The sequence below is a fragment of the Python bivittatus genome, unplaced genomic scaffold (assembly GCF_059951505.1).
Source record: "Python bivittatus isolate LINGU-HERP-01145 unplaced genomic scaffold, Pbiv_v1 ctg000700_np1212, whole genome shotgun sequence".
Classification (NCBI taxonomy): Eukaryota; Metazoa; Chordata; class Lepidosauria; order Squamata; family Pythonidae; genus Python; species Python bivittatus.
Genome location: NW_028277098.1, coordinates 102,296,696 through 102,308,217, shown reverse-complemented (window position 1 = coordinate 102,308,217; position 11,522 = coordinate 102,296,696). Strand labels below are relative to the sequence as shown.

General features: G+C 47.3%; 1 pseudogene; it reads right to left on the bottom strand.

Annotated features, from left to right (window-relative positions):
- Positions 1-441: 441 nt before the first annotated feature.
- LOC103048726 (purine nucleoside phosphorylase-like) lies at positions 442-9,006 on the bottom strand (annotated as a pseudogene).
- Positions 9,007-11,522: the final 2,516 nt, after the last annotated feature.

The following is an 11,522-nucleotide window of genomic DNA, read 5'->3' as shown; positions in this document are numbered from 1 at the left end:
AAGAAAGGCTCATCTTCACCTTTGGACGGGGAGAGCGGAGGCCCAGCTGCGCTCCCGAAAAGGAGCGAGAAACGATCTCGCAACCGTTCCTGCCCCCACTCACCACAGGAGCTCGGAGGGTTTGTTTCCCTGCCGTGCTGAGTTTCCTGCTCCGAGAGGACTGCGGCACTACGGGCACGCGGCCTGCGGAAGGCTCAGACTGCAAGAAAAATGGGCGTGGGGCTTTATTTTTCAAATAAGCTTTTATTTCCTCCTACAGGGATTATCAAACAGCTTAGATGGGTCTCCCTGCAGGAGTGGATTTTGCAAAGGGAGACAGGCGGACATATAAAATACAGTGAAGAGAATTCGCCTTGCCCAGCCCAGGGCCTTGGACTGCCTCTCCCATCATTCCCCGCCGCCACCGCTGGGTGAGGAAGACATCATGCGGGGAGGGCACATTCAGGCAGGGCTCTGTGGGGCAGCCGGCGTCCAGCTGCCCTGCTCCTGCCTGATTCGCAAGTTCCCCCTGTGCCGCTTCAGGCTTGCTGAAGACCCCTTGGGCTCTTCCGTGGCGCTGCCGCTGTGGCAATCCAGCCTCCCCACCAGCCCTGTGAGGAGGGCCTGTAGGCTAGCGATTCGCCTCTGGCTTGCTTTCAGCGTGCTTCCAGCACGCCCTGATGGTCGATGGTCTCCTCGGCATCGTGGTCCTTCCTCACCTGGTCGGCGATCAGCGAGAGGCAGAAGACGCGGAGCCTGCAGCGCCTGGCCGCCAGAACCTCTGCCGCGGTGCTCATCCCCGGCAGCAGGAGATGGGCGGCCCCCTTACTCCCTCAGGACCGGACCCTGGCCGCGGTCAGGCCACCCTTGGCCAGGTGTCAGGAATGCAACTTTATTCCTGGCCGGAGGGTTTCTTATTTATTCCTGAGCTTCATGTGCTGATGGGTAGTGACTAATAATAGGAAGAAAATAGAGGAGGAGGAAGAAGAGGAGGAGGGGAAGGGAAGGGAGGAGAGGGAGGAGGAGGAGGAGGAGGAGGAGGAAGAAGAAGGAGGAGGAGGAGGAGGGGAGGAAGGAAGGAGGAGAAGGAGGAGGGGAGGAAGGAAGGAGGAGGAAGAGGAGGAAGAAGAAGGACTATTATTATTATGGTGGGTCGCACAGTCAGCCAGATGTTTAGCCTGGATTTGGCATTTTTTTCCGACTATCAAGTCCTTCCCAAAGACCTGGGATGGGCAGGTGTTGCTGTCTGATGGTGTGAAAGGTATCATGGCAGGATATAAGCTGTTTCAAATATTACTATTACTATTACTATTACTACTACTATTACTATTACTATTACTATTACTATTACTATTATTATTATTATTATTATTCCTTTCCACCCAGAGGGTCATTGGCTTCAACCTTCCCTTGAATTCCTCAAGTCATAATTCTTCAAGGGGTTATATCAGCAGAAAAGTGGTATATAAATTTAATAATAGTACATGGACAAATATATAATGCATAGCTAAAGCATCGTAAACTCTAGCAGGGAGATTCGTTCAACCTTCCTCAAAAGCTTCAAATCAAGGAAGCCTATCCCGGAAAATGATGGTTTAATTGCTTTCGGTTATAAATGGTCAACTTTGATGTAAACTGGAGCCTTCAGTAAATAAATGAAACTGCCATGAACGTTGTTCTTTTTTAAAAGGATTGACTTTGGTCTCCCTAGTGCTGAACTGGAATGGGTTTGCAGGATGGGAATTGGTCGGACAATCGTGGGCACCTGGTTGGAGAACGCCACCCTTCCTAGGCTCGATAGATTGGCAGGCCTCAACCTTTCACCCTGCCAACAGCGCTGCTCCCCGCATGGCACATACCATTCTTCGCTGGGTCCGAGCAAAGGGTTTTGCCCAGCCAAGCTCAACAAGTTGATGTGGTCCCGAATAATCATGAGGTCCCCAATATTGTAAGAGTCAGCCAAGGCACCAGCAGCGTTGGTCACGAGCAGTATCTCAATGCCCAAGAGCTTAAACACCTGGATCGGAAAAGTGACCTAATATGGACAGCAGAGTTGTACCAGCAGAAGTTACAAGAAGGTACGACAAAAAGGTTCACACATTCCACTGACCTTGTTTGCATGGTTCTAAAATTAGCCATAAATTAGCACACCACATACTAAGCCATAAACGAGTTTTGAAAACAGTGGCAAACCATGTGATGGCTTACAAGTAGACCTCATTTAGGGACTGCTTCATTTAGTGACCATTCGCAGTTACGACAGTGATGAAAAAGTAACTTTTGGAACCAATCTTTGCATTGATGACTGTAAAGCAAAGGAAAGCTGAAGAAAGGTTGTAAGCTGCAGTTTCATTTAGTGACCAAGTTGCCAGTCCCAACTGTGATTGCTAAATGAGGACTACCTGTACTGCAATGTCTGAATCCAGCCACTGAATCCATGGCAATTTTGCTTCTTTGAAAAATGAAAGACTTGTTCTGCCATGTTACCCCAGGTCTGATTTCATAAACGATTAATGTTTTGACTTGCCATAATTTGAGGCCCAGTGTGAGTTACATTCAATTCCATTTCTCTGACCAGCTGTTAAAGTTGTTGTTGTCACAATCATCGTTGTCATCATCTTTTATTTTAATTTCTACTCTCCTTTTCTGCCCACCAACAGAAAAGTTGCAGTTAGGGTTATATCAAATCAGAAATAACCCAAAGGTGCTCACTCACTACCCCACAAAAAACTAACCAAGGTTATCACAACCAGGCTTAGCTCCTCTGAAAAATAGCCACTCAATCTTTCATTGACCTGATTAAATACGTTTTGTTAGTACAATAAAACCGCAACGATACCAATTCAGATGTGACGCAGAAATGTTGGGAAAAAAGCACTTCCAATCGAAATAGTCCCGACCCTTGAAATCATTCCGACGTCAAAGAGGAAATGTTCCCCCTCATCTCTGGCTCTCTGGTTTCTTCCTGGAGAGCATGCTTCTGCCTCAGCGGGACCTTGGCTGATCTAGAACGCTAAGCAGGATTGAATCTGATTGGTGCATGGATGGGAGACCACCTGGGTCTGACGCTAGGCTGGGAAACCGAGAACATATCTTGGAAAAGGGCCAGCGCAAACTACTTTTGTACAGCTGCCAAGAAAGCTGCAGGGATGCAGAGCTCGAATCTTGGAGCGTTACCTTTTCATCCCTTGTCCTGGTCCACCCCACGGAAGCCAGTCGCTCTCCAGCTTACCTGCCAAAGAGCGTAACCCTCGTACAGGTGGAAGCGCCCTTTCATGCAGACAGCCAGCTTGCCCGGTAGCTCCCTGGAGACAAGATGCCCGTCGTGGCCTTTCACTGGAGAGGGAAAAGGGGGGTGTCGTGGAGACCCAGAACATCTGGGGCTTTCCTCTGCTTCTGGCCAAACGTTCTCCAACTTGCCACCTGCATGGACCTCTTTGAATCCAGCCAGTGCCATGATTGCAACTCTAGTGGAAAGCGGCCTGCAGCAAAGTCCATGGTGGTTGTGGAGCCCCCTTTATTATGTTTGCCTTATACGCTGATCTCCCAGTTGGCCAGGATCTCTTTTTATTCCTCTATATGTATGTGTCTGTCCGTCCATCCGTCCATCCGTCCATCCGTCCATCCGTCCATCCATCCATCCATCCATCCATCCATCCATCCATCCATCCATCCATCCATCCATCCATCATCTCAAACAGCAACAAAACAAATTCAGATGTGACCCAGAAATATAAGAAAAAAAATATGTTCTTTTTATCTGAGTTGTCAAGGCTTCAGGCAACCTCAGCACTGGACAAATGAAGAAATAATTGGGATTGCCACCCCTAGACAATTTCCACCTCCTTTCACTCAAGCCAGCAAAAGCTGCATGAAGACCAAGACAAGCCCCCAACGTGGACCCCAGGCTCAGATGACCCTGTTTCACCCCCATGTGAAAATTTCCCCTGAACTGAAGGGTAACTGAACTGACGAAAAAGAAGAGGGTGGGGATAAAAGAAGGTGGGAGGAAAAAGAATTTGGCTTTTTAATCATCTGCTTTCGTGAAGAACAGGGTTTTGCTAAAGAACGTATCAGTGGGACTAAGTGAATGAACGAATTTAAAGAAACCATTCTTCATTTTCCTACTGACTTGCCCATCCATTACTCCTAATTCTTAATCAGAATTATTTTATAAATGATTAATAATTGTATTTAAATGATCACTTACCAAGAAATCGTTAATAAGATTACGATTAATTACAGTAATCATATACAACTATAGTTTTTAATCATTAAATGTGTGGACAATTATTTTGTCTCTGTTTTATAATAAAAGAGTTATTATTCTAAAAGTTCAAACGAAAGGACTCACACTTGTAAATAATTCTAGGTCCCACCCTCTGGTGTGGGAATCTTTATTTTGACAGGATCTTGGTCATCCTGATTAAAGTAACTCAGGGCCTTGAGATCACAATGTTGTATCAATCAGGGTTAATTGATTTTATATTGTGGGTGGTCCACGACCAGAATTCTCCCTGGCTTTCCTGATATAAAAGCTGTTCCTATTTGCACAGCAATCCAGTGTCGTGTTTAAGGCATTAGACTAGGACTGTAGAGACCCCAGTTAGAGGCCCCCCTTGGCCCCACATCTTGCAGGGTGACTTTGCTAGCTCAGGCTAATGCAGAGGGTTGGGGGGTCTATGAGCCCAAATTAGGGGAGACCCCGGCTCAACTGCCTTGATTTCTCAGAAAAAAATGTTGTTCCAGCAGAAGAATTTAAGCAATTTAAATATTAATAAATGGGTTAGCACGGAGCTCCTGAGCATAGCAAGAGTTTTAAGTAGAGCAGCCATTAATTAACAAGCATGTTGCATAGTTTCAACTCTGTTTTAGTGGTTCAGCTTCAAGAGGAAGTTGGATAAAGTATTTGTTAACAAATGTCATTATTTTAGGGCTCTGTCTGGACTTTTTGCTGACACCTGGATTGGAAAAGACGTTGCCTATCGTTAGAGTTGAGTTGCGGGATGAAGAGTTTTATATCTGTTAACTGAGAGGAGGTGAAGAGAAGTGAAACTGCTTATACTTGTCGCGATGAAGGTGGGAATTCACTTTCTTAGTTTTTTTAGTTTTCTTTTCTCTAATTTTCTTTCTTTTTGCTCGTTGCTTTTTTGCACCTTTTATGCTTTCTTTCTATTTCCCTTTTTCTTTTTAGGTTGTATTATCCTTTACTATTGTACTTAAAACTTTTAATAAAAAATTATTTTTTAAAAAAAGTGGTTAAGCTTCAAGAGGAAGTTGGGTCTTCCTCCCGCTAACTGAAGGTTGTGGTTAACCGTTTTTTATTTTTATGTATTTATTATTGAAATAAAATAAAAATAAAACCCTGTTTCCTTTGGTTTCGGGTCTTGCCCATGGAAGGCTCCTGAACGGGTCCGCGTATGCTTAACCTGGCTTTGCAAACCCAGAATAAATTTTGGAGACTGAACTGCTTCCTCTCATCCTGACTCGGTCAAACCTCCCCACCGACTTGGTGGTTGTCGTAATTGGCATAAAAATAAATTCAGACGTTCCCTCTGGCAGGTTTTTCTCCAAGAGCTTTAGATGCAGCTTAATCTGTTGGCCACTAATCCAGTCAGGGCTTCTAACTGGGGCTTCTGGCAGCCCCCAGGCACGTTAATCGGGTTAAAAGTTGCCATTATGCAAATACAGCTTCCCCGCCTGCTTTTTCCCAAATATGTCAGGTCTCCTGTGACCCTGGTCAGTATTGGCAAGACTTCAGTGTTTCTCAACCTTGGCAACTTGAAGATGCGTGGACTTCAACTCCCAGAATTCCCCAGCCAGCTATGCTGGCTGGGGAATTCTGGGAGTTGAAGTCCACGCATCTTCAAGTTGCCAAGGTTGAGAAACACTGCTTCAGGGTATCAGGAGCCCCTTCCCCATTGGTGGAGAACCAGCCAATCAGCATGCAGGAGGGGCGGAGTTAGCCTAGGCAAGGCTGGGTCTGACTAGATTTAACCCTTCAAGTGTAGTTGATGGAGTCAACTGACTCCTTTGGATGTTCTCGCAATACACTAGTCCCCATTGATCCTGCCTAGTGTTTTTTTGGGAACAGGGCCCCTGTGATGCTTGTATGGTTCTGCTCTCTGCCAAACCAGTGTGCCTGGTCTGCATTGACCATGGCAAGAGACGGAATAAACTTCCGCATAATTGCATTTTCAAGCTAGAGGAACAACTATTTCCGTTGTCCCCCCCAGTTTAAGCATAATCTGATAGGAGCTACACCCAAACCCCATCTTGAGGGTGAGGGATCTCCTCAAGGTACGATAAAAACATTAAGGTGGGGTCCGCACAGGTGTGAAGCTGTGCCTATTTTCTGATGTGCAGCAGAACTTCGATCGCAGCCTTGAGGCCGCCACCTTGACTTTTTTGACCATACTGTGGACCCCCCGTGCTGAGGGTGACTTTGATCTGCAAACCTTGTGACTTAAAATATCTCATTTAATTTGGGGGCTTCCTTGTCTCCTCCCCATGCCAGGACCTATGGCTTTGGGATACTTTAGAATGGACCAACAGAGCAATGCTTTAAATTTAAATTAAAAGATCTCTGCAAGGGATTTCAGGGGCAAATCTCCAACGAGTCCCATTGATGAAGTTACCTAGTTGGGTAATGAAACGTCTACAAGCGAATAACCAAGCTCAAAGAACCCCAAGGACTCCACTGCCAATTTTACTCTTGAATGTGGAAACTCAAATGGATTTTTTAAAATTTTGTGTGATCCAATTTGTTAGAAAGCTTTTCCAATTTGTAGGCAGAGGGCGATGGGAACTGGACTCTAATACAATGGAGTAAGGGAGCTGGAAGGAAAGGGTTGAAGAAATCTGCCTAGCCCAATCAATACATTTAATCTGAGTAATTTTTTTTAAGTCCTTATTTTCTTGAAAAAGTAGCATGCTTTTAGGACTTGCCAGTAGACATGGATATTGATTTTAAATGTTGATTTACATTGCATTGATTTTATTGTTACAGTTTTTCTAACTGTAAGCCAGACTCAACATTTATACAAAGAGAAAGGCAGGGCTCAATTCAATTACAAATAAGTAAATAAAAATCCTTTGTTAAGCAGATGGCTCCCTGATGTTCCTGAAAGGGCACTAAAAGGATGGGAATCTGTCTTGCTGGACAGGTTTTGCAATTCGCATAGAAAACTGACTGCAAGTTCAAGATCTCGAATGAAGACAGTAGATGGGGACGCTCTCCTTCACTTGAAAACCTTGGACCCATTGGTTGGGAGGGTGTCTTGCCAAATTGTGGGAGGCAATGCTAACCTCATCTTAGGGCTGACAGTGTCAGCCTTGCAAGGGAGTCCAGAGAGGAAGCACACCCAGATGGACTAATTCTACTTTATTGCACGGTGACATTAGCCGAATCTTGCAAGTCCAAAAGTACATCTCTCCCCCCTCGCCTTTACAGTCCAGGAAACTGGGGACGGTCCCTTCTGAGACGCTTGCCAGGCCCTCATCGCTGCTGCGGGACGGCTCAGCTGCCTCTTATCTGACCGCTGCCCAGTCGGCGGCTCTTCCTCCTGTCTCCCAGGGTCATTCCCACATACCCTTACACACGTGTTACCTCTCTGCACCACACCACTTGCATTGTGCTTCATGGAACTGCCCCGTGTTGCTTTCGTTTCTAGAACTCTATTTTTTAAATCAATCAGCAGATTTCTCAGGCTGATGACAAACAGCAGAAACGCCAGGAGAAATGTTTGTGTTCTGTGTGGAACTACTAACTATCTACTAACTATCTAAAACTAATAGCCAGTCCAGCCAGTGGCACCCAAGTCTGTTCTCTTGTTTTTTCTGCTTCATGCGCAATCATTTCCGGCTGGCAGCATATGAGGATATGCAAGCGATCCTCCGCAAAGGATGGACTTGAGTTGCTTTGGCGAGATGGGTGGCCATATAAATCAAATAAACCCGCAGATGAATTGATAAAGAGAGAAACGACCTGTGCAGCATGGAAAGTTGGGAATATCCGCGTAGCGGAAAGACACCGGGTTCATCAAGCCGGCCGCCAGCGGCCCCAGTCCAGAACCACAGTTGATGGCAATTTTGGGGCGCTGCTTGGCATGAGCCGAGAGCCAGTCTGCTGCTTCTCTGCAGTGGGCAAAGCTGTCAGGCAAGAAGTTCAGGGCCGGAGCAGAAAGCGTCAATCAGTCGGAGTGGATTTCAGCCCCAGATTCGGTTTCCAGCACCAAAGGTGGGTTCCGAAAGCATGTCAAATAACAGAAAGGTTCTGATGTTGGGGGAACTTTGGTACTTCGTAGCAATAGCCGATATCTCCTTTGTATTGGGGTCACTCGGAGAGTCTGCCAACCTGGTTAGCTGCAGCGTCGGTAGGGGCTTGCATGCGTGAATGGGTGTGAACACAGCGCATGACTTTCAGTGGGGAAAGTTCTCATTTCGGGCAGGGTGACACACACCTTAACTCCTTTTTTCTGGAATCGCACAATAAAAAAATAAACTCAGAGGCTGTGTTTGAAATGAGGCGAAATCCCACCCAGCCCCCGCCCCAAAGTTTAACACTAACCATCTAGACCAGTGTTGCTCAACCTTGGCAACTTGAAGATGTGTGGACTTTGACTCCCAGAATTCCCCAGCCAGCCTTGCTGGCTGGGGAATTCTGGGAGTCGAAATCCACACATCTTCAAGCTGCCAAGGTTGAGAAACCCTGATACAGTGTATTGTGTGAAGGCAGCCATGAGGTCTATATGTTTTGTGAATGCAGCCAGTCATCAAGAAACGCCAAAATGAAGAGAGAGTCACACATTTCTCCTATAAACGATTACGTGTTTTCGGGTGATTTTTAAACCTCCCCCCGCCCCTTTTTATGAAACGCAGATACCTCTGCCCATGCCCAAAATGCATTTTGCTGCCAAGTAAATCCGCCCCTCGACAATGCCCGGGACAGAGCGGGGACGGGAAAGGTGGTGAGATCAGAGTCCGTGCGCTCCCAGGCCCACGGGAAATGAGCATCGCTGCCGACATGCGCGCCGCTGCAGCCGGGGAACGAAGAAAGCTTTGGACTGCCTGGCTGGAGTGGTACCCTGGAGGGTCATAGGTCCCCCCCCCCCAGTTTAAATCCAGCAGCACATTCCTTAACACTGTTTATCAGAATCTAGACAGGATCTTGGAGATTTCTTGGTCGGACGAAAGGGGACAAAAAGGTACCCGGGTTGTACCTGCAATTTTCAATTGGCTGCATCTTGGATCGCCAGATGAAGACCGCTGCCAGCGGGGTGGATGGAGAACTTTCCTCACCCCCCCTTAGCACAACTGTGGCTTCTCGTCACTGCCTTCCATTGACCCCCTTTGTGTATTTAAAGGGGGCTCTGTTCTCCCCAAGGCGCCCCATGGGTCTGGGGCTGTAATGCTGCTGGGGCGCCCAGAGCAACAGCTGTGCACAAGGGATGTGAAGGGCAGGATCTTCCGCCCCGGCCCCACCCCGTCCGGCCCCCTCCTCACCTGTGGCGCCCTTCCAGGTCCTTGCTTTAGGCAGACCACAGATCCTGGGATAAACCCACAATGGTGGATTAGCTGGAACGGAGGAACCCGTGCCGTTTAGGGCTGCCTAGCAAAGCTTCGCTCTCTGGTAAGGAAGCCGAGGGCGCACGGAAAGCCTGCCCCATCTTCATGCGCTCTCCGGGGCGGGGAGGCCAAGGTGGGCGGGTGCAGCAGGCTGAGGGAAATTTGCACATGGATAAAACATAATTGGAGCGTACAGCTAACTATACCTTAGCCCAGTGTTTCTCAAACTTGGCCACTTTAAGATGGGCGGACTTCAACTCCCAGAATTCCCCAGCCAGCCATGCTGACTGGGGAATTCTGGGAATTGAAGTCCGCCCATCTTAAAGTGGCCAAGTTTGAGAAGCACTGCCTTACAGTAGCATTTGCCTCCCATACATTTTTAATTCCACTCACTGGCTTTGAGTCAATTCAGGGGTGTCCACAGGGTATGGTCAAAAAAGTCAAGATGGTGGCCACAAAGCTCTGCCTGTATTTATGTGCATCAACGTATCTTGATTTTTCTTTTCTTTTTCTTTTGCCATGCCATGCAGACACCTCTGTGCTCAGAGTCTTCTGACTGGAGCAGCCTAGAGATCCGAGTAAATAAATAAAGGGGCCGTAGCCTCAGAGCATGTACCAAGTGTCTTCTCCCCAACCACCAAGTAACCAGAGCCAAGAAGTGTACATTGGAAGAAAGGAAGCTGGGAGGGTCATGTTTCCGTTTGCTCTTCCCCATCCTGCCTCTTTCCAGCCTTCGCAGGAAACCACAGCCACCCTCAGAGCTAAATTCAACAGATGATTCCTGGGGTCCGAGTGCGAGATCAGGCAGTTTTCTATTTTGCATGACCTCCTTCTGCTTTGAGGGTGAAACGTTCCCGGGGCAAAGCTGGCTGCGGTTCCATCATTCTTGCGGTGCTTGAAGACAAGCCGAACTCCTTCCAGCGTTTGATTTCCAGAGACAGGGACGTGCACCCCATAATTCTGCGAGGCTTTCATTCCCTGCCCCTTTTCAGTTTCTACGACTGGATTCAAAGCTCGAGTGGAGTTTGTCTGGGGTTTGCTGTAGGATGCGAGACCCAACCAGCCTGGTTAAGCAAACCATGTTAGATGACCCACGAGTGAACTAAAGGTCGCCATAGATGCCTCTCGTCCCGATCCAGGCCCTCGGTTCTGTCCCTCTTTTCTCAGTGTTTCATCCTGGTTGTTTCTCTGGATTTGTTCTTCTCAGCAAGCGGGTAGGATGCAGAGCAAGCGTGCAGTTGCTTGGAGCTCCTAATCCCCCCCCCCAATTTAGACTTCACATAGGCCTGAAGAACAGCTGCAGCACACCAGAGGTATCCATGGAGGGTTGGGGGGAAGCAAAAAAGTCAAGCTGGTGAGCTAATTGCACCATCAAAGCCCTGAGGCCACCCATCTTGCCTTTTTTGGCCCCCTCCACTCTGCATACCCCTTGCCACAGATGATCAAATTTTTTTGCAAAGAAGGAAGAGGAAAAAAATGGGTTTGCACAGGAAATGAAAGTCTGTCCTGAGTTTAAGGGAAAAAACCCACCGATGAAGCGTGTGGATATAAGTTGCTAATTAAAACCAATGTATTCCACAATGGCTTGTGTGATGGCTTCCAGTTCACACAATGTACTCAAACAAAGGTGTTACTCCCAAATCATGGGGAATGGGGGTGTCTGTGGCAGGGAGGCCTGGGGGAGTAAATGACAACGTCCCACTGACGACTGGTGAACTACAAACTACCCACCTTGGCTTCTTGAACGCTAAAAGTGTCCTCCAGACACATTCCTTGGCTGGGTTCACACCATATATTCAACCTGAGTTAAAAGAGCAGTCCCTGCGTTCATGGATTTGGCACAACAAAGGATGCATATAATTTATTTCATTTCAGTAAATTTCATCACATTTATAATAGCCGCTCACTCCAGCAGGTTCCAGGCGGCTTACAAAATCGAATCCTAAGTTAAAACCTTTAGAAACATAGAGAAAACA